This window comes from Dasypus novemcinctus, chromosome 1 (genome assembly GCF_030445035.2).
Source record: "Dasypus novemcinctus isolate mDasNov1 chromosome 1, mDasNov1.1.hap2, whole genome shotgun sequence".
In the NCBI taxonomy this organism is placed as follows: Eukaryota; Metazoa; Chordata; class Mammalia; order Cingulata; family Dasypodidae; genus Dasypus; species Dasypus novemcinctus.
This window is the reverse complement of record NC_080673.1, coordinates 102642344-102665656: the sequence shown is the minus strand read 5'-3', so window position 1 is coordinate 102665656 and position 23313 is coordinate 102642344. Positions and strand designations below refer to the sequence as shown.

Here is a 23313-nt window from a genome sequence, read left to right as displayed (position 1 = left end):
TGGAGTTGTGCCCACAGTGCTATTTTAGGGCAATGCTGAAGAATTATCTAGACCCTAAGAATCTCTTGTAATATATGTAACATAATAATCATAACTATATTCTTCAAATAAAAAAATACTTTCACTAATGTGTTCTCATTGAACCTTCATAATTCTAATGGGTTGGAGGGAACTATGATTAAGTTGACACTATTTTACACATGAAGAACATGTGCTAAAGGTCACACGGTATATTTATAGTTGATCTTTTATTTATTTTAACTCTGTTCTTTTTGCAGAAGAGAAGAAAGTTGCCATGGCAACTACATTTTGTTGTACCAGAAGTATCTTTATATGTAGCAAACCTTATATTACATATTTAGATAAAGTATTAATAAATTCATCTTGAGAATCATAATATTGGATATTTTTCTGAGAGCGAGATATTTGTAATGGTCAAACAACAGAATTAAGCAGATAGCTTATTGCAATGCTAAGTCCTGGGAGAAATGAAAACAAATTTATCTAGTTCACAATTTTTTATCAGGCTTATCCTTACTAGAGGTCTGGAGGTAATACTTTGTAATAAACTATAAACTTTGCTCAAAAGTAATTGTTTAAGTTTTAGTATTTTCCCTTGCTTGGTTACACTACTATTGAAAGATTTATTTTCAGCATTTTGTTTAGTTTGTTTCTTTAGTCTTATTTGTTTTATTGCTTCATTCATTCATTATTCAAGAGATATTTGTTGAAGATTGAAAATTTATGTATACTGTATCTCAGAGGTGCAGTCCAAATGTGTTTATTAATTTGTTCTGAAAATCTTAATCATATGAACATCTATCTAGGAAATAAAGGGAAGAAAAAAGTAACTTCTAATCTTATTTAGTGTTAAACTTGGACAACTACAATAATTTAATTTATTCCTTAAAGTTGTGCTCTTTATTTTTGGTGAAAAAAATGTTTAGTTTTCCCCGAGTCTCCATGTCTCTCTGATTTTCTCAGGGCTTTTGAAGTAAGGAGGACTATATGAAATGCTGGTATGGAAGCACATGAGTTCCTCAGCTCTTCAGGGTGCTTTCCCTTCTTCCAGGCTTCAAGAAGATGCCGCTGTCTGCCTAAGTGCTACTTGCCAAGTGTACTTGCAGCTGAGGTCCTCACTCAGCTTACTTATAGACTGCAGCTTTTTTTCTTTTTTTCTTTTCTTTTTTTTTTTTTGATCTTGGCTAGTTAGAGCCCAGTGTGGCTTTACTGATTCTCAATTCTTCTTACTTCTCTCTTGTGCAAACACCCTCATATCCTCCTGGCTTCCTCCTCTAATGACTTATCTCCAGCCAAGCCTTTTATTCTACTAGGGATATCATCAAAAAGGTGAAAGGACAACCTGCAGAATGGGAGAAAATATTCAGAAACCATGTCTGTTAAGTGTTTATAATTGACAATATAGAAAGAAATCCTATAACTCAACAATGGAAAGATAACTCAATTAATAAATGATCAAAGGTCTTGAATATATTTTTCTCCCAAGAAAATATACAAGTGCACTATAAACACATAAAATGATGATCAACATCGTTAGCCATTAGGGAAATATAAATTGAAACTACAAGGGGATAGCATCTTACCCACACTAGAATATTTACTGCTAAAAAATGGAAAACCATAGGTGCACATGAGGGGCCAGAAAATAGGGATGCTTTTACATTGTTTGTGTGAAGGTAAAATGGTACAGCTAATATGGAAAACAGTTTGTCTGTTCTTCAAAAAGTAAAACATACAACTATCACATGACTAGCAATCCCACTTCTATTCCTATCCCCAAAATAATAGAAAGCATGGACTTGGACAGATATTTGTCCATCCACTTTCATACCAGTATTATTCACAATAACCAAAAGGTAGAAGCCATTCAAATGTCCATCAGCAGATAAATGGATAAACAAAATATGGTATATTAATATAAGAGATTATTGCTTTTCCTTAAAAAGGAATGATATTATGATATATGCCACTACATGGATAAACCTTGGCAACATCATTCTGAGAGAAGTAGTCAGAAAAAAATGGACAGATAGTGTATGATTGCACTCATTTGAAGTAGCTGGAATATGCAGTGAATAGAAACAGAACATAGAGTACAGGTAAGCAGGAGTAGCACTAAAGGGGAATGGGAAGTTAATGCATAATGTGTACAAGGTTTCTATTTGAGGTGATGGGAAAGTTCTAGGAATGGATGGTAGTGAGAGTAGCCAAATATAGAGAATGTGATAGGTCCCAGTGGATGGTATGTTTGTCAGTGGTTGAGATAGCAAAGTTTATGTTGTATATATTTTTACACAAATATAAAAGAGAGAGCAAGTAAAGAGGCAATGGCAATTGAATGCAACACATGATCTTGTACTGAATCTAACAGTGGTAGAGAAAAGGCACAAAGACACTATTGTGCCTATGAAAAAAATAGGAATATAGATTGTAATATTTATATCAATGTTCAAGTTCTTCAAGTTGATAAATGTACTTAATATGGTTACATAAATGAATATCCTCGTTTTTAGGAAATATGTGTGGACATATTACGTGTTCAGGGAGAATGATATATACAACTTACTGTTAAGTCTATAGAAAATTGTTAGCTAGATGAATAAATAAAAGTATAGAATGACACATCAAATGTGGCAAAATGTGAAAATTGGTGGATCTGGGTATCTTGGAGGGGCTATGTTTGGGTTTTGTATTTTATTAGCACCTCTCCTGTCAGTTTGAAACAACTTCAAAATAATAATTTTAAGGCTGTAAACTTGACTAGTACCCATGCCCATAAATTAATGTACAGCTTTAACTACAATGGGAACTTCCCAATGTATAGAATGAGGAAAAAACTGCTCTACTCTTCCTGTATTTTTCAAAAATGGAATTTTGGATAGAGGTCATTAAAGAAAACATAAAGAAAAACTAAAATAGTGGTTATGAAATGATAGTTCAACATAAAGAAAGGTAACAGTGTCCCAAATATGAGAAAATAACTATTTAAGAAGCATTAAAATTTAAGAAAGCAATTACTGCATTGGTCTTCACCAAGGTTACATGTGGGATGACCTACATGAAATGGACACTTTTACTTAGTAGGCTAAGGTGATAGCTGAGTTCTAAGTAGACCCAAGGGAAGAAGAAATTTATATAGTAAATTAGAGGCACACTAATTAAATAAGCAATAAAATACCTTGACATGGAAATAGTAAAAGTAGAATTGACACTGCTGACAAATTCAGCAATGTGGAAAACGAATGTGAAATGCTCATCAAGAGATCTGAAAATGTTTACCCAAGAGTAGAGATCTCCAAATGCCTTAAAAATAAAAGAATAGGTGATGAAAACTTCATTGATTCAAATAATGTTAATTGAGTACAAACTATGTTTGAGACCTATTGTTGTACAAAAAAGTATTATGGTTAATAAACATACAGAGTTGAGTGCCAGGCCAAGAGGTTGAAAAATGGAAATAGGAGTGAACTTGAAAAGAATACAATAGAAAGTATCTAAAATATTAGAAAACTTGAATCACCTTATGTGTCTGGTGATCTGACCATTTGTGCTTTTCTGCTTCTATTGAATAGTTGACACTAACAACCTATCAGTCAATGAATGCATGGGTCCAATTGTTGACAGTGGTAATCATCATAGAGTCATCAACTGGGCTTTATTGATGGAGAATCTGCAATATAGAGACATTAGATCTTTTCTCTTGTGCTGCTAGGTTTTTCAGAGGATGTTCCATTATCCAATGGGTAGTATACATGCTCAGCTATGCACTCTGGGTCTAACTGGGATAGGGCAACAGTGTAAGTTACAGAAACTTCTGTAACTTCCCCAAATTCTGTAAAGACAATTTCTGACAACAGCTCTAAATAGTGGAGTCACACAATAAAATTCTGACTCTAACTATCCTTAAGTAGGCCAGATTCCAAAGGTTAAGGAGAATCCTCTACAAGTTGCCTTTCAGATATCAGTCAAAATTAGAGGGGCTCAGGCCATGCATACTTCCGATCAACTAGCTCTAAATCAGGAATTTCCAATATCCTGTAGTGTTTGAAATTTTCTGGAATGACTCATGAAACTCACTGAAATCACTTTACTGACAATTATATTTTTATTACAGTAAAAGGATATAAATAAGAAGAAGCCAAAGAAAAGATACATAGAGAAAGGTTTAGGAGAGTTTCAAACGTAATCTTCCATTTCTGCCATACCTGACATACAGTTTTATTACAGTAAAAGGATATAAAAAAGAAGCCAAAGAAAAGACACATAGAGAAAGGGTTAGGAGGGTTTCAGTGGTAAGCTTCCATGTCCGCCCCACCTGGAGTTAGAAGGCCTCCCCCCTGTGGCAGAAAGATGTACGTATCCTCTTGTGGGCTCTGACTGTCCTGAGTTTATGGGGGTCTCATCAAGGAAGCATGATTGATAGAATCCTAATGACCATGTTGTTGCATTCAATCTGTAGCCTCCTCCTCTCCCAGAGATGTGGGATGTGGACTGATATGACCTGTCTCTAAGTCCCAACCCCCTAATCTCATGGTTGATATTTCATGCCTGGTAAGTCATATCCCAAGACTACAGATTTGGCTGGCCCCATCCTGTAACTCTCTGCGTTCTCATTGGCCACCATTGTGAAATAAAAAACCCTCCTCTCATAAAATAAACCAAAGAGATTTCTTCCCCAGGAATGAGGGACAAGAACCAGTTTAACTTTTTGTTATACCACAGGGGTGCTTGGTGATTCAAATATAAATCATCTGGGAGAAAAGGTCATAATTTGAGAGCTATTCACATAAATCCAGAAAATGTTTATTCATCTCTTAAAACTATTAGTCAAATTTATAAAACATTATAATAACCTCATGTTTTATAGCTCTCAGTGTTTTCTTTTAATATCTGTGCACATTTTCATCTATCTTGCCTTATATGTCTGCCTTAGGTAAGCTCAGCTTCATCTGCCATGCTGGGATTAATTTTATTAAACATTTTCATGTGCCATGTTGGGAAGTCTACCTTGGCCCCCTCTCCTTCCAGGATGCCTGACAGAATTAGAATTTTCTGAGGTTCCTGCTATCCCTGAGATTCTGTGATTTAAGTTTGTTGGTTTAAATGGGCAGAGAAATATGCTTAATCAGAAACATGCTAAGTGTCTCACCATTATCTAAAGTTTGAGTCAGGTTTGGGAATTTATGAATCTTGTCAAATGATGCTTTACCAAACTAGACCTCCAGAGTCACTGCCCATCCTTCAGATGAATCATAGGAGGACAATAGGACTCCTCTCTTGCCCATTTCTCCTTTTCTTGCCGTGGCAAATTTTAGCAAGTATTCATACTGCTTTTTAGAACCCTATAATAATTCACATTCCCACCAGCAATTTAAGTTAGTAGGTGAGCAGTGATGTGATAGTTTGAGATTATTTTTGTGAATCCTAAAAAGAGAAAGATTATGTTTGTAAACAAATTTATTCTTCTCTGTTTGATTGTCTTTGAGTATATGGGATTCAGTTGAGTGACTCTTGATTAATTAGCTCTTAATTTAGGGCTTTAATTTGATCAAGTCAGTAAGGCATGACTCAGGTTGAGTCCCTGCCCCCTTGGTGGGTAAATATAGGTGCACACTCACTCAAGAAGACAGGCAGGAAGAGAGAGAGATCTCTGTCATTTTTGATGCTGGGGTCCTCGGGAGAGATGAACCATTCCCTTATAGTTTGCAGCTGACCTGGGAAGAGAAAAGAACTAATGAGAGTGCAATAGAAGGCCTGGAAAGAAAAGAGCCCTATGCCAGGAGAGAGAGGAAGCCCTGAGGGGGAAGCCCTGTGCCAGCCTCGGCTGAGAGAGAGGAAGCTAGATGGGAAGGCTGAACCTTCCCAGAGATCAGCGACCATCTTGCTTCCACATGGAGCAACTGACTGATGAAAAAGCAACCTTGAGCTGGACTCTTTTGGGCCTTGTAACCGTAAGTTTTTGGGCCAAATAAATACCCTTTATAAAAGTTAAGATTTCTGGTACTTTACATTGGCACCCCTTTGGCAGACTAATACATGTAATATCTCATTTTTCTTTATTTTCCATATCACTAGCCAGTACCAAAGAGGACCAGCACCTTTTCATATAGTTTGCAGCCATTTTAACTTCCTCTGCTGTGCATTCCCGTTATTGGCCATTTGTCTTTTGAGTTGTTTGTCATTTTCATATCAAGAAAAAAACTCTTTGTCAATAATATGTGTTGGCAATATTTTAAAAAATACTTTCATGGAATTATGAGTAAATCCCCCTGTTAATTTGAATTTATTTGTCTCATGAGAAGTAAAAGAACCAAAATAATATATTTTCACACATATCTTGCACATTTTCTTCCCTGTCTCTTTACCCTCCAAAACATTATTTTCAATACTTGTGATATTTAGTGACATCTGCCAAATATTGATTACAGACATAATTAATAATTTTTGAGCTGTAATAGCTTTGTATATCAATGTGTGTACTTAAATATTTAAACAATTTACCCCATAGTAAAAATTGCTCTGTCAAATATCTCATTCTTTGGGTAAGGTTATATATATACACACACACACACACACACACACACATATACATGGAGTTGACTTATGCAATTATGAGGCTAGCAAATTCAGTAAGCGTAGGGCAGGTCAGAAGCCTGGAAATTATTGGGCAGGGGCCAGTTTTGCAGGGTTGAGGTGGAATTTCTTCTTCCTCAGGGAAACCTCAGCTTTGCCTGTTAGGCTTTGCAACAGACTGAATCAGGGCTCTGCACATTATTGAAGCAATTTTTTCTTAACGACAACTGTTTGCAGATGTTAGCCACATCTATAGACCTTCACAGGAACACATAGATTCATGTGTGATTGGAGAACCGGGTAATGTAAAGTAGCACAGTTGATGCATAAAACTAACCACTATAGCAGATATTTCTGAATGTCTTGAACACAGTCGTGGCATTTGAATTACTGTCAATCTAATGCTTTACTACATTATAATGGCCTGGCCTCATGGATTACCAGATATGAATTCTACCACCATGTTGTGTGAGGCAGAATTCTAAGAGGACTCCTAAGATATTACAACAGCTCAAGTTTTGTAGGTCCATTATATAAATTTCCCGACTCCCAAAATGCAAGAAAGAAACTGAAAATATCAAGTGAATTCTTTCGGACTCTATGAATTTCTCCTTTCATGTTTGATTTTGGCACTAGCTAGGACATGCTGTTTCATGAATGATTTTCTCTTGTTTCCTAAACTACCCAGAGTTTGGTTACTGGTTACCACATGGTAAAATCACTTTCATTGTTATTATTCTTTTCTTTATGTCAAAGAGTTTTAGTTAGTGAACTAAGGAATTATATGTTTTTATTTTTTTACCACCTGCTAAACTAAACACTTTGCAAAGTGTATTGTAGGAAATAAAATTTTATGGATATTTCATTGGAATGATAGTGTCTTCAATAATGGGTAGACAGCAGCAGAGTTGAATGGAAATAAGGATGCTGGTAGGCAATAAGCTCGCTCAAGGCCTGAGTAACTTGTCCTGCACACTGGCTCTCATGGCTCAGAATTTACATTCATCCTCAGCTGCATGGAAAATGCTACATGCTCTGGACCTCCACAACTTTCTTCCATAATCAAAACTTAACTACTAAATATGCTTATACCTAGCTCGAAGACATGTGCAACAATTTCACTATACTTTGACCACCTTTGGATATTATGTATTTACATATTTAGTTTTTGCTGAACTATAATGATAAGCAAATGCTGACTCATTTTCATTTTAACATCTATCTGTTCAATAAGTATGGAGGAAATTGGATCCTATCTTCTTGGTTAGATTTCTGTTTTGCTGAGCCACCTCCATTTTAGGTATTGTTCTTTGCACTAATACCTTTTACCTACTCAAAGTGAGTAGAATATTTTCTCCATCACCCATGGCCTGATTTGGTAAGGGTAATTGTTACTTCTGTTTTCCTAGTTTTCCTGATAAAGTTATAGCCTAGGTGTGCTAGACAATGACATTTGACTACTCCCTAGTAATATGTGAATTATTGTCAATTGCAATACTAATCTGGCAAAAGATTAATTAAAAGTCAGTATTTGTTGGCTATCACAAGTATGTATTATACTATGTTAGGTACTGGGGGAATTTGCAATGGGAATACACAAGCATTTGAAATGTAATGTTGGAGTAATAGTTCAAGACAATATTAGAAGTAATGTGTAAGAAAACACTGAACACATAATCTGCTAACTGTTAGGAGCTCAGTGAAAAGGAATCTCATGCTATTTTGTCCTGTGACGACATGTTCTCACTGTGAGGCAGCTGGGGGCAAAACAAAGCAGCCTTTGGTTTCTGTTGTGGAAATATTTCAGTAGCTCTTTTGGTTTTCTGATGTTTTATTTCTACATGAAAATACACGGAAACTAGTAATAAAGCTATTATTTATCATTAACTTACTATGTGCAGGCAGTATGCTATAGGTTGGTAATGGGTGAAACTTTAGGGTGGATAGCTTGTATCAGGGAGGACTAGGGTAGCTAATGGTGCTCAGTTTAAACTGTGACATGGGAATTATGAAGGCTACACATTAGAGGGAGTTTAAGTTAAAAGCATTCAAGGGCATTTTTGAAAGAAACTTTCTTTCGCACCAAATTTGTGGACATTTTCCTGTCCTTTGCTCTGAGATATACTCTTCATTTGCATACTTTCTACTGTTGCTTTGTCTGTAATGTCCACCCCATCTCCTGTGACATCTTGGTAAGTCCCCTTGCTGGACATCTTTTCAATTTCCCTGTCATATAAAAAAAATCCATGTTTCTGAGACATGGTCCACTTCCTTTTCTTTTCTAAAGTGGTTTTGTTTGAGGCTCTGCATATGTCAGTAGGTTTATACTTCCTCACTTCTCCTTTGATCTGTAGAGCTATACGGATCAACTTTTCTCACAAGACAGACAGCGGTACTAATGGTTCCTACCCGATGGCTTTTTCCATCCGTCTCTTGTCGTCTTATCTTTGTCATCTCTCTAACTAATATCTCATTGTATTTTTTTCCTAGTTAGTCTCCTTATCCAGCCTCAATCTACCTAAAACTACTGTTATATTAAATTACTGAATTTGCACATATACTATTCCGTCAATGACTCTTATGTGTAGGGAAGAATAAAATTCCAAACTGAAGGTTTCCCAAGCCTGGCAACTCTCCCTGTCCAACCATATCTCATATTTCTCAGTCAAGCAAGTTATTCATTTTTCCACAGATAATAGTGTGAACATGTCTTTCTTTGGGCCTTAGCCATTTCTGTCTGTCTGACTGAAATGCCCCTTCTGATTCTCTTTTATTCATGGTCTATCCCTTCTCAAGATGCAATTACACATTTTCTCCTCCCTAGAGTCACTTCAGGCCACACGGTTGAGTCTCATTCGTTACATGCTTTAGCTTCTTCTATTCATACCACTGTTATAGCTCTTGGTTGGCTGTTTTCTCAATAGATTGTAAACTCCTTGAAAGCAGGACTTGTAATAAATCTGTTTATTCCTCAGAGATGTGAAATGTACTTTGCACATATAGATATTCAATAAACTCTTGTCAATGACCATTAGGTGATAAGGCTGTGAAGAAAAATGGTAGAAAATAATCTTATTTCATTTCTATTTCATGGGTGCCATTGTATGTTTGAACATATTTTCCAGACTATTGTGGCAATCTCAGCATAATTTTAAAATATTTTTTTAGGAGGTACCAAGGAATGAACCTGGGACCTCATACATGAGTAGCAGGCACTCAACCACTGAGCTACAGCCACTCCCAAATTTTCAACTACTTAATGGGAAAGTACAATCTATTAGATGAAAATAATATTTTCAAAATGCTTCCACCTGGACTTCCACCTGAAAACTTCATGAATATTGCTATTGCTAAGGCTACCAATAACACCTTTTCACAAAACTCAGTGGATCCTTTTCTTTCCTTATCTTACTTCTTTACAACACTTGACCCTGGTGACTGTTGTTCTATCTTGAAAGTTATTTTTCCTTGATAGCACATGTATTTCCTTGGTCTCTTTTGCAGAGCCCTTTATTTATAGGATGTCCTGCAGGTATTAATGTCCCTCAGGGATCTATCTTCTGACTCCTTCCCCTGACACCCTATACTCTCTCCTTGAGCAAAATGGTCAATGCCAAGGGATTCAGTGAACACATGGTGCTGGTAAAGTTCATCAATACAGACAGCAGTTCACTCCCAGTCAGATTACCCAAAAGACATTTACTGAGATATATATATATATATATATATATATATATATATAGTTCATAGAATCTTTGACACTGTTGAGAATCACTCTATGCTGAGTTTTCAGGAATAAAAGTTAGAGCCTTGTTTGCAAATTTAGCTGAACCTTTGCTTTGATAAGTGGGCTGCCCTTGCCTCTTTTGTTTGATCTCTTGTTTTCTCTGTTGCTTGCTCTGAAGCATATTCCTGGCAAAAGCAGTTCTGGATCATGGTCTCCCATGGGTGTATTTGATTAGCAGAAATTAAATCACGCTTATGCATCTGGCAGTTTTTTAAAATTAAATGTTAGGAAAAGAGGACTTATACTGTGCAGAATCATTGGTATAAGAAGTGACCCAAAATCTATATATTTTGAGGAGAACACATTGCTCGGTTCTATACTTCATATAGAAAATTTATTTGAACATCCTACAGTCATTTCAAACTGCTCAATTTCAATGCCAAAATTAAAATATTCACCATAGAAACGTGTGCTGGTGTTTAGAGCTCAATTTGGTGCATAGGCCTGTGATCCACACCTATTGGGCAGGATACACATATTGGAATCAGACTTGATTCTCGCAACTCCACCTGTGTACCTCACTCATACAATTTTGGTGCTAATGATAAAGCTCAAAATGCATATCTTCCCCTCTGAGTGGGTTAGCATTTCCAAAAAGGTACCATAGTTTGTATATATTCAGCATTTCCAACTAATTCCAGGATTATAGAAGGATACAAGACATGGAGTTAATAGACTTGAGCAAGTTGAGAGAATAATGTGCACGTTCAAAGATGGTTGTGAACTTCTGGAACCCCTCAGTACATTTGGTCGAGTCCTCAGAGAACCAACGTAACTTCTCTTTGCACTGTGCCAGGTTAGCCATTGAGGAGGGGACATGCACCCTAATGGTGCCTGCATCCCCGTTAGCTACTTCCCTTAAAGAGTAGAGACCTGCAGTGGAAGGACTCCCCACTTTGGGTATGATTTGCTGGACTGGGCCTTGGATATACAAGGGAGATGCTGAAGCCCCTGCTGGGGGTGAGTTAAATGGGCTTCTGGTCTGGAGCCTGGTCATAGCAAGGTGGGCGTCTTAGAAGTGGTCATCTAAGACATCTTCTTCCTTCTTATAAGAGGGTTAATCTGTCCTCTAAGGCTTCCTTTTGTATAGCACAGCTGACAAGAAGGGTAGGCTCTATTATGACATAGGGTTATAAAAGTCTGTACATGGGAATAGTCTACCCATTTTTCTGCCCTCTTACACAGTGGGAATATCTGATGTACAGGGTTTAGATTGAGGATCCAATTCAGTGGCCACCCCTGGCCATCTTTTAACTTGTACTGTGGCTAGTGGTGTTGCAGAGAGAGATACACTTCTTCATTTTTAGACCATTAGCTAAATGGCAGGTTGCCCAAGTTTCTGAGAAGGCACTCCAACAGGGAGTCTGCAGAAATTCTGGAAGAGCCACTCATTATCCTATGGGAGGATAAACAGGTTCCTCAGTTTGGGTGGTGTCTACGACTAACCCTTACTGAATGAATTGCTCACTGTCCTGGAGATCCGGAGCCCTACTCTTCAAAACTGTTCTTCTGGGAATCAGGAGTCTCTGTTCTCTGAGCATCTCCAGAGCCTTAGCGTTTTTGAGTACATCTGGTTCCAGCTCCCAAAATGAACACCTAAGTCAGACTGACTCCATAAAAGGGACTGGCTAGAGACCTTTATTTTGCCTACTTTGAAAAGGTCTTAGGAGATGGATATGAGCAAGCCCACCTCATAGAATCTTCCAGTGGCTGAATTCCTCATTTAAACCGGACATTAAAAAAAAAACAAACAACTAGAGACTAATTGTCCTATGACTTGCCAGCAATCAGACTCGGGGCCACCCCAGAGACAATCTCAGGGCCTTCCCAGGGCTGAAAGGGGCAAAGCCTCAGGGCAGTAAAGAGGGTGGGACTCAGGTTTCCTAGCAAACGCATTTTCAGTTGCTAAGCCTTTCTAAAACATCTCAGAGACCCAAAATGAGGACAGCAGTATTTGGAAGATGAAAGGCACTTCTAATTAAAGGGAGTTAACTAGTGGCTTAATGAAATGGTACAGTAGGCGATAGCTATTCTGAACTCTGAGAGAGGGCCAGATAAACTCCCAGGGGACTCTCCTCGACTTATCCACATGCCCAGTCAGGTCTCAAGGACAGTTTCACCCTCTACCCAGAACTTCCTTGGATCTATACAGTGTGAGGGTTCTCCCCTACCACCTCTGAAGAGGGACCCGGAAGACTGCACAAACAGAGTTTATGTGCAGTGGAGCCTATCCAGGAATCTCTTTAAAATGGCAGAACCAAAAGAGGGCATAGACAGGCTATAATTAAAAGTTTAGATTCACTAGTCCTTGGTTGGTGTCGGGGAGGGTTACCTGTCTCTAGAATTCATGGCTGACGCTCATGAAATGAAGTCAGGGAAGTGTTGGCTATGTCACCTAATAGAATTTAAGAACATGCCAGTTCAGTTAGGCCAGTAAAAATAGTTTATTGAGAAATGGGGGGAAAGAACAGGGCTTGCTGAGAAATGGGAGAGAAGGATGGAAATAGGCACTGAGATTTGATGTGGGCTCCTCTAGGCAGAGAGAGCAATTTGGCTTGTGTTGTTGCATTTTAAGCTATTAATTATTCCTCCCATTGCTAATATTTAGTCAGGGGCCCTAGCCCTTTGCTGTTCTAATTGATTACCCGCAGCAACCAGTTCCCTGAGGGGACTAATGGTGAAGCCTTTTGAGGATATCTAGGGCTCTCTCTCTCTTTTTTCTATATTTTAATTTTTTAAAAAAGGGTATTTAGATTATTTAAATATTCCATAAAAAACATAGGGGATTCCCCTATGCCCTGCTCCCCACACTGCCTATATTTACCCCATTAACAACATCCTTCATTAGTGTGGTATATTCACTGCAACGGATGAACACATTTGGAGGCATTGCCACTCAGCATCAGTTAATGTTTACAGTGTAGTTTACACTCTCTCCCACACAATTCTGTAAGTTATAGCAAGATACACAATGGCCGGTACCTATCCTTGCAATGTAATTCAGGACAATTCCCAATTCCTGAAAATGCCCCTGTTTTACACCTGTCTTCCCTCTCCCTGACCTCAGAACCACCAGTGGCCACTGCCTCCATGTCAATGATGTAAGTTCTTCTTTTGCTAGAATCATAGTAAGTCTATAGTAGAATACCAGTAACTCCACTCTAGTCCATAGTTCATTCCCCAAACTGAGGATTCTGGGATGGTGATTCACACACCACCTCTAATTGAGAGGGGGCTTTGGTTCCACATGGCTGATGGATGGGACTCTCTTGCTTGAAGTTGTACGCTCTTTCGCTTCCTTGGTATGCTGATTGTCCATCATCACCTCCTTGTTAGTTGTCTTGGGGGAGTCGAATTAACTGGAGAGTAGGTGGTGCAACTTCATTGAAACTTATGGCCCAGCTGGCACATGGAAAGTCCATGTCTCTTGGATGTACACCTACCATCCAAGTTGACTAACCAAAATTTTCATTATACCATACGGGTGCTTGGAGATTGAAACATTAGTTTGTCAAAAAAGTCAGAATTCGTAACTATGCACATAGATCCATAAATTATGTTTTATTAATCTCTTAAGACTGTAAGCCAAATCTAGAAGAGATGAAAACTACCTAATGTTTAATAGTTCTAAATGTTTTCTTCTAAGATCTGTGAAAATTTCCATTCATCTTGCCTCATATATCAGCTTTAGATAACCTCGCTTTCTTAAATGATCTAGTAAGAAAACAAATGTATATGTCCTTGCCAGGTTTTCTGTGGGTATTTGACCCCTCCTAAGAATATGGCACAATGAAGTTTGAAAAATATGAGCATTTCAGTTCTGCCTAATCCCTCTGGTAAAGTTATTTTTCCTGAAGTAAAACATTTCGCAGAGTAGCTCTGTCAGCCATACGCATATGTCTACCTGTTCTCTTCTATTCTCAGGTTGTCTCAGGGGACTAGATCTTTCTGAGTTTTCTGCTCTTCCTGAGATTCTACAATTTTTGAGGAGGCAAAAGTTTATTGTTTCAAGTGGGCAGAAAATATTTAATCAGGAGACAATGTTGAGAAACAGTGGTGACAGTGGGTGTATTAGTCAGCCAAAGGGATGCTGATGCACAGTACCAGAAATCTGTTGGCTTTTGTAAAGGGCGTTTATTTCTGGTAGAAGCTTACAGTCACAAAGCCATAAAGCATAATTACTTCACTCACCAAAGTCTGTTGCTATGTGTTGGAGCAAGATGGCTGCCTAAGTCTTCAAGGGTTCAGACTTCTTCCTCCTAAGACTCGTAGTCCCAGCTTCTTCCTTTCTCAACTGTAGGTTAGCAAAGGCTTGTCTCTATCCCCAGGACTAATTTCTCTCCAGGCTCAGCTGCTCTGTTTTCTCCACAATGTCAGTTGTAGACTATGATGCTCTTTCTCTTCCTGGGGCCTCTGTCATGTCTATGGAGTTACCTCTTCAAAAACTCTTACTCTTTCCTCTGCCATGTGTTTTCTTTGTGGATTCCTGCTCAACAAGGGGATGGGGACCAAATATTCTACTGATATGGCACAATCAAAGCCTCAACCATAATTTAATCAAGTAAAAGTGGAACCTTTAACTTAGTATAATCCCAGAGGAACAGACCAGTTTACAAACATAATTCAATATCTGATTTCGGAACTCATAAACAATATCAAACTGCCACAGGGGCTTGTCTTTTTCCTGATCTCAGGGGGTAAACTTACATTTTTTCATCATTAAGTAGAATATTAAGTGTGAGCTTTTAATATATGCCCTTTATCATATTGAGGAAGTGTTTTTCTATTCCTTGAGTCCTAAGATTTTTAAATTTTAATTAAGAAAGGGAGCTGTATTTTGTCACAATACTCCTTCTGCAATACTTGAGATGATCCTGTGTTTTTTTCCCTTCATGTGTTAATGTGTTGTATTACATTAATTCATTTTCTTATGTTGAACCAACTTTGCATGGCATAGAAAAATCCCACTTGATCATAGTGTATAATTTTTTCATTGTACTGTTGGATTCAGCTTCCTAGTATTCTGCTGAGGATTTCTGCATCTATATTCATAAGCTATTTTGGTCTGTAGTTTTATTTTCTATCTTATCTGGCTTTTGTATGAGTTTGATGTTGGACTCCTCAAGTGAGTGAGGAAGTGTTCCCTTGTCTTCAATAGTTTGGAAATGTTTGAGTAGAATTGGAATTAAATCTTCTGGAATGTTTGGTAGAATTTCCCTATGAATCCATCTGGTACTTTTTTATAGGGAAGTTGATGACTGATTCAATTTCTTTACTAGTAAGTGGTTTTTTAAGATCTTCTATTTCTCTTGAGTCAATATAGGTAGTTCCTGTGTTTGTAAGAAAATGTCGATTTCATGTAGGTTATCTAATTTATTGGCATGTGATTGTTCATAATATCCTCCATTTGTGCTTTTTAGTTCTATTTGAATGGTAGTAATGTAGCCCTTTTCATTTCTGATTTTTATCATTTGTATTCTTTCTCTTTATTTTTCTTTTGTCAGTCCAACTAAAGTTTTGTCTATTTTATTAATTTTTTTCAAAGAACTTTTTGCTTTGTTGATTTTCTCTGTTGTTGTTTTTTTCCTTTCATTTCTCTCCACTCTAGTCTTTGTTAATTCCGTATTTCTGCTTGCTCTGGGTTTAGTTTGCTTTACATTTTGTGTTTCTTCCAGTTTTGCATTATGTCTCTGATTTGAAATCTTTCTTGCTTTGTAATGTAGCTTTTATAGCTATAAATATCCCTAACCCTTCACTATATCATATATGTTTTGGTATGTTGTATTTTCATTTTCATTTGTTTAAAGGTATTTTTAAATTTTATTTCTGACTTACTCTTTAACTATGGGTTATTTAAGAGTATCCGGTATAATATCCACATATTTAATTATCCATTTCTCACACTGTTATTGGTTTCTAGCTCATTTCTTTGTGGTTGGAGAATAAATACTGCATGATTTCAGTATATTTGAATATACTGAGACATGGTTTTTGAGCACCATATAGTCTATCTTGTAGAATGATCCATGTGTGCTCAGGAAGAATGTGTATTCTGATTTCATTGGGTACCTTGTTCTACATGTGTCTATTAAGTGTTGTTATTTTAGTGTACATTAGTTTAACTTAATTGTAAAGTTCTGTACTTCCTCATTGATTTTCTGACTTGATGTTCTGTTAATGAGAGTGGTGTTTTAACGTCTCCTACTATTAATGTAGTATCATCTATTTCTCCCTTCAAATCTTTCAATATTTCCTTCATATATTTTGGAGTTCTGCTGTTAAGTGTACATTTCACATATATTATTATAGCTGCTACATATTTGCGGTCACCCCTCGGGCTGAAGTGTGGTTTGCTGGCCTGGCGGGGGAGCAGCCGCGGCAGGCCAAGCCGCTGCCCCCATAATAGGGTGGCTGGTTGGACTCACCGCCACCCCTGAAGGGAGCTCGGCATGGGCGCAGAGTGCCCTCGGGTCTCCCCTTCTCGGCAGCATGCTTCCGCGGCCGCCCCTCCTCCCGGATGGCACCACACGATGCCTGTGGGGCGGCACCCTTCTTCTTCTTTCTCCCTGTGCAGGCGCAGGGTGGAAAATTCCAGTCTGCCCTTTTCCCCTCCCCCGACAGCAGCAACAGCCAGGCGTGGGCGGGAAACTCAAGTCTGCCCTCTACCCCAGCAACAGCAGCCACCAATCCCTAAACCCTGCCCCTTCCCCCAGCAACAGCGACAGCCAATCCCTAACCACCACCCCTCCCCCATCCAGTACCGCCCACTGACCTTTCGCCGGCAACCAATCAGAATAGGGCGTGGCTTCGACCAATCAGCCTTCCCCAGCCCCTATAAAACTGTTGCCTCTCCCTCAATAAAGTGGACTTGCATGTTTACCTTGTCTTCGCGGTAGTTTTTCTGCCGTGTGCCCTCCAGTCCTGAGAGCCCCCGACAAGGGCCTGGCCTCCCTTGTCCCCAGTTCATCGCCTGCTTCTCCGGGCGACCCCTTCGTCGCCGGCTTTGCTGAGCGACCCCGTCAGCCGAACCGCGCAACCCCTGTGAGACCGACCCCTCGTCTGCTGCCGGACCGACCCCTCGTCCCAAGTGGGACTGACCCCTCGTCCCAAGCGGGACCGACCCCTCGTCCAAAGCTGGACCGACCCCTCGTCCGCAGCCAGACCCCACCTCTACCGACCAAGCAAGCCGCCGCACATATTTATTTTGAATTGCACACTTTATCAGTATATAATGATTATCTTTTCCCTCAAAATTTTTGTGATTTCAAGGTCTGCTTTATCTGATATTATTTTAGCCATCCAGCTGTTTTTGTTGCTATTTGCTTGGTATATATTTTTTCCATTCTTTCACCATCAACTTACTTGTATCTTTGACTTAAATGTAAGTGTTTTGTAGACCACATATAGTTGAGTCATGCTATTTTAATCATTCTGACAATCTCTGCCATTTGAATGAAGAGTTTAATCCATTTGTATTTACAGTCACTATTGATAATACTACACTTTCTAATGATACCTTGATTGGGATATTTTCCAGGCCTTAAACCTGTGAGCAAAGATTTCCCATTGTTTAACCTTACCCATTTTGTGGTATTGGCTTTAAGCAGCCTAGAAGTCTAAAACACTGAGTCAACACACATTTGAATGTTGCCTATATTGGAATGATCCCAAGGGAGGAAAAGGAGGTGAATTGAAAATAAGGGACCAATGACTACTTTTAACCCTTTCTGCTCCTTCAAATTTTGGAAAGATAAAAGTAAATGCCTTCATATTTCCTTCTATTTTAATGGACTTTACTTTATTTCAGCTAACACTAAATATCCAGTTCCCTAAAAATTGAATTCAGAAATACTTCATCCTGAATACTTTTCCCCACCTCTCTCTCCCACCCACACCACACTGATACCTGCTGTCAACTAAGTGGTATTTATTATTTTATATTAAGATAAAGTTTTTTTGCTTTGAAACTATAATTATATTCCTTAAGACCTCCCCAAACACTGAAAGTGACTGCTTTCTTAATGAATGGAAGTCTTCAATCATTATAATTAATGCAAATTATATGGTGATTTTCTGACCTACTTTCATTCATAATTAATGTACTTAGTTATTTTATGACTGACTACCTAGATCAAAAGGCAAATGTGGAGAAGTTACAAGATATTTTTCTCTCCCGTTATTTTGAGTGCAAGGTAGTTAGCAACTGCTTGATGTAGTTGCACAGAGCAGATATTTCTTCACCCTTCCTTTTAAGTCAAAGAACTGAGCAAAGCCCCTGCATATGACCATTAATCTCATCATAAGATTGTTTAGTCACAACTATAGAATGTCCATTCTATTTTGATTTTATTTTTGTCTCACCAATTTTCATTTCTCTCCTTATACAATGGCCCCTTATTAAATACTGTGAGGTATTTGATAGACAAATAGAACTTAACCCACTTCCATATGATTGTTACTGTTAAATTTTTAGTGGACACTGAACAGGGTTCATTTCTGTAATAATTATTTGCTAAAGAACTAAATATTAGGAGTTAGTTATGTAATAACCAAATATAGACTTTTCCTCACTCTACTTCAATTTCTTTGTAATTTTTAATTTATTCTACCAAATTGATTTCTAATCCTAGATCAATTCTTGTGATTTGTAAAGTAGCAAAGAATAATCCAGAGTTCCCTTGTATATTTATTACTTATATATGTACTATTGCTTGAGAGATTTAGTTAGCGTATTAGAGATGCTAGTTAAACCATCAATATGTAATTCTTTATCTTCAAACTGAAAGTTTCTTCCTTCTGCCGAAGTGCTCCATGGCATCTAGGACTAAAAGCTGAATGTACATTCACAGAGTTACACATATTTTTGGGAAGACCAGTGAATCTGAAAGTTCCCTATTTTAGAATAAAATAAATTACAAAATAAAAATAAAATTTTGGGGCATCTCTAGATACACTGACTGTATAAACTGTTATAGACCCAATGGATTAGGCTACTTTAGGATTCCCTTTTTCCTTTCTCTTTAACCTGTGTTCTACTCCAACAATGTTAATGACACCACAGAATAGTGTTTGGGTGTGGAAGGGATCTATGACCCCACCTTGCACAGTCCATGGAGGCCTTTCTCCAGTCTGTGAGAACATTGACAGTGCCTTTCTACTCTCCAGTCATATCTACTCCCCACAATTTCTGAGGGAGGTGGGTTGGAGCTGGATATAGCCTATTTGCATCCAGAGGGTTTTTCATAGTCATTGCCTTCTCCTGTGCATTTAGAAAACCCTCTACTTTCTCTGGATCCCCTTTCATCACCACCAATACAAAAATCCCGTGATTTATTTCAGGGAAATTCTAATAAAGTCTGCCTTGACCCTCAATATCTCCTTCAGCATCTTTGGTAACATAATTACATTATTCCCACATTTACATGATGCTTCAATCCTTCTACCTGCATCATTTCCATAATCTTCATAATGAATTCATGGGTTGGTACAGCATTTTTTTCAAAGAAATGTTAAAAAACAGGCTCACAATGTTTGTATGACTTCCAGAAGGTCAAACAATAAGTTGCAGGTAATTTTCTCTAATACTGGGTACTCTGCACATTATCAAGTAGGTAGTAGATATGCAACAAGTAGAACACTTAGAAATAAATATATAACTAAATTTTTTATGACACCTTAGAGATAAAGCAAAAATTGCAAATCTTTCCCTGTGAGTGGCAATTCAATATTAAACAGTTGCCATGGGTTTCATATATTCACTTTAATGAATTAATTCCAGGGTTATTGAATAAGTTCCAACATAGTAGTTAGTAGATGAAAATATTCCTGTAGAAATGTACTTCTGTGTATCTGTGTATATATCTTTATGCCTGCAAGCTTGTGCCATTTTTGATAACTCAGTTTACATGCTGAGTTCACAATAGCTTTTTTACTATCTCTTTTTCTCAATCCACTATATCAGTTTTCATTATCTTATACCTCAGTTCTTAATCAATTATAACTAGCAAGACTAACCAATTAAGCATTTTATTGAGTAGAAAGTTACAGATATTTCTAGTATAGTCCTAGAAATAGTTCAGTTTTCCCTTTAATATCCAACCTCATTTCCCATGTAACAGGAAAACTGTCTTTATTTCAAGTGAATGTTCTATATTCACTGCAAGTAAACAGTGTAAACAGTAAATAAAAATTCTCTTTACTTTATGAAAATGGGTAGCATTTCCCTTGAGTTACTAAGAAATTCCCTGGATATAGATCTGGATCTTCCCCACATTTAAATCTGAGACCAATCAGTCTCATGCTGCAGTTTTTTCCCCAGAACTTTTGAACATTTCATGAAGAAGCAAAATACAGCCAGAGGTTATAGAAGTAGAAGTCAATGGCTACAAGCACAGTATTCCCGTCAGGTATGTTTGGGGGGTACAGATAATGAGTGGTCTTATCACTGGGCTTCAATGACTAAGGGAAGCAAGGTGCATATAGGCTTTGAAGTACAACAATTATCTTTGCTCAATGGGAGAGACAAAACGTATAGAATCATCAAGAAAAAATTTTACTTACCTTCATTGCACTACTGATTTTCACTTCATCTGTCTCTCACTTGGAGTTCAGACTTTTTCTTCAGAACTGATTTCAGGGAGCACAAGGGGAGTGAAAAAATTCTGTATGTTACCCTAATAGTAGATATATGGACTTATGCATTCATAAAAACCCATAGAACACAATGAGTGAACTTAAAGTAACCCATAGACTTTAGTTAATATTAATAATGTATCAATATTGTATTACAAATTTTTACAAGTGTATCCCACTAATGCAAATGATAGGAATAGGAGAAATTGCCCATAGATGTGATGGAGAGGGAGTATATAGAAAGAACTTACTGTGTAAATTTTTTGTAAAATTAAAAGTGCTCCAAGAATTATTTAAATTAAAACACACATACAAAAATGTTTTCCGAGCAATTTCTGTTTCTTTGGGAATGCTCCACGTGTATTTATTGATAGTGTCTCTGAAGGGCAAAGTCAATGCTGTTTGGCTGGTGTCCTAGGTGATGAGGGCCTGGGGCAGTCAGAAGGCGGGTGTAAGCCAAGGCGTCCACATGGATCAGAATGTCAGCACCATATGGATACTGATATAGAAAATAAAACATACTAATTATTTTTGCACAAGATATTTGATACTCTTCTTCATTAGAGTCTAAGGAGTATTTGAGGTTTTTCTGTGGAAACCTGGCTGTGTTTTCAGCCATTCCGTTCCCATCTCTATATTTTCAAGTGCAAACATGTAAAAAGGAAGCTCAACTTTTAATCCTTTCTGATGTTTTCTTAAACATAAGCCTCACTCATAACTTTGTAACCTGCCTTCCTTTAGACTCCATTCCACAGTAACACCTTCAAAAATCATTTGTGAAATGTCCCCGTCTCCTTCCTGCCCAGTATTGGCAGCCGGCATTGCCCCTCCTTCTCCCCCTCTCAGTCTTCCACCTAGCCGTTATCTAGACAGCCCACACTTTCCCCTTCCCCTCCCTTGCTCCTAACCTCTTAGCCAGCTTACTGTCCAGTAACCACCTACGCAAGCAACAGCACCTGCCGGCACCAATCAAGTCCCTTTACGTATCCCTAGACCATATAAAACCATGTCCCCTTCAACAATAAAGTAGATTTGTGCCTAGACCTTGTCTCCGTGGTGTTCTTGCTTGCACCGCGCGTCCCCCGTGCCTGAGTGGAGAGAGCGAGGGCCCAACGGCTTCGTGCTGAACCCCCTCCTCTCCTTCGACCACGAGGCAGCCCCCGTCCAGAGAGCCCACCCGGCCAACCGTGCCGACCCTCCCGGAGGCCCGCCACTGCCCGCAATTGGCGCCCAACGTGGGTGGGGCCCACTCTGACGCCTACCCCCCATGCTTCGCTTAAGGAAGGGACTCTTCGGCGTCTTCCATTCAAACCAGAATGGGTGCTTCGCTCTCCTCCCGTCAGGTCCCGCAGGTTCAGGCCCTGGCTGCTCTCCTGGAAACTAACCAGGTTAGAGTTTCCGTCCACCAGCTTCAGCGCTACTGGGACTTACTTCTCCCGTTCAATCCCTGGCTCATCACCTGCCCGCTCTGGAGTCCTCAGACTTATGCCCGGCTGATCGAATGAGTAGCCTCAGCCATGGAACATGAGGGCCGGGTCTTTCCCCCCGGCCTCCTCCCCGCTCTTGTGGCCATTCGCGCTTGTTTGCAAGGCGTGCCCGCTCCCGAGGCCAAGGCCTTCCCATGCGATACCGTGGATGAGTCAGGGGAAGGGCGCAGCCGCCAAGACAGCGCTCCCGGTAACGACTCTGATGCCGAATCGCTCTCAGCTCAGTTGGAGGCCGCGCTTGAGCTTGACCCCCCTTGCGCTGCTGATTCTGACTCCGACCAAGATGGCGCACTTCCGCCTTCTTCCTCACGAAACAAAGGAAAGCCCACCCAAGAGGGTGCGCTCCCTCCTTCTTCCTCCCAAAAGAGGAAGAAGCCACACTCCCCACCTCTTCCTGCTTCTTCACGGAAGGACTATCCGCCGTTGTACCCTCCCCTTCCTGCCTCGGCGCCATCTTGCCCCTACCTGGAACCGGCGTCATCTTGCCCTTACTCGGAACCGGAAGCGCTTCATCCGCCATCTTCTGATGATGACCTAGATGATGCGTACGAGTGCCCGCCATCTTATGTGCCGCCGAATAGACACCCCCTTCCGCACTCTAATGATCTTCTCTTGGAGCCCCCCACTGCTCCAATCGCTGATATGTATCCGCTAAATCCCAATCGTTCTCAAGCAAACCCCCAAGTATGGGTTCTCATCTCCCCGAAAGACGTGCAAACCCTCCACAGCGCTATCCGAGAGGACGGTCTCGCCAGCCCCCATGCTCAAGACCTCCTTGAACGTATGACCTTTGCCCGCTGTCTCCCCTACGAC

General features: G+C 39.1%; 1 long non-coding RNA gene across 1 annotated transcript; it reads right to left on the bottom strand.

Moving 5' to 3' along the window:
- Positions 1-1201: 1201 nt before the first annotated feature.
- Positions 1202-21071, bottom strand: LOC139439710 (uncharacterized). The gene is made up of 3 exons (XR_011649771.1): positions 20942-21071; positions 5640-5735; positions 1202-1363 (listed from the first exon to the last, which is right to left on the bottom strand). It is a non-coding gene; the product is annotated as an uncharacterized lncRNA (long non-coding RNA).
- Positions 21072-23313: the final 2242 nt, after the last annotated feature.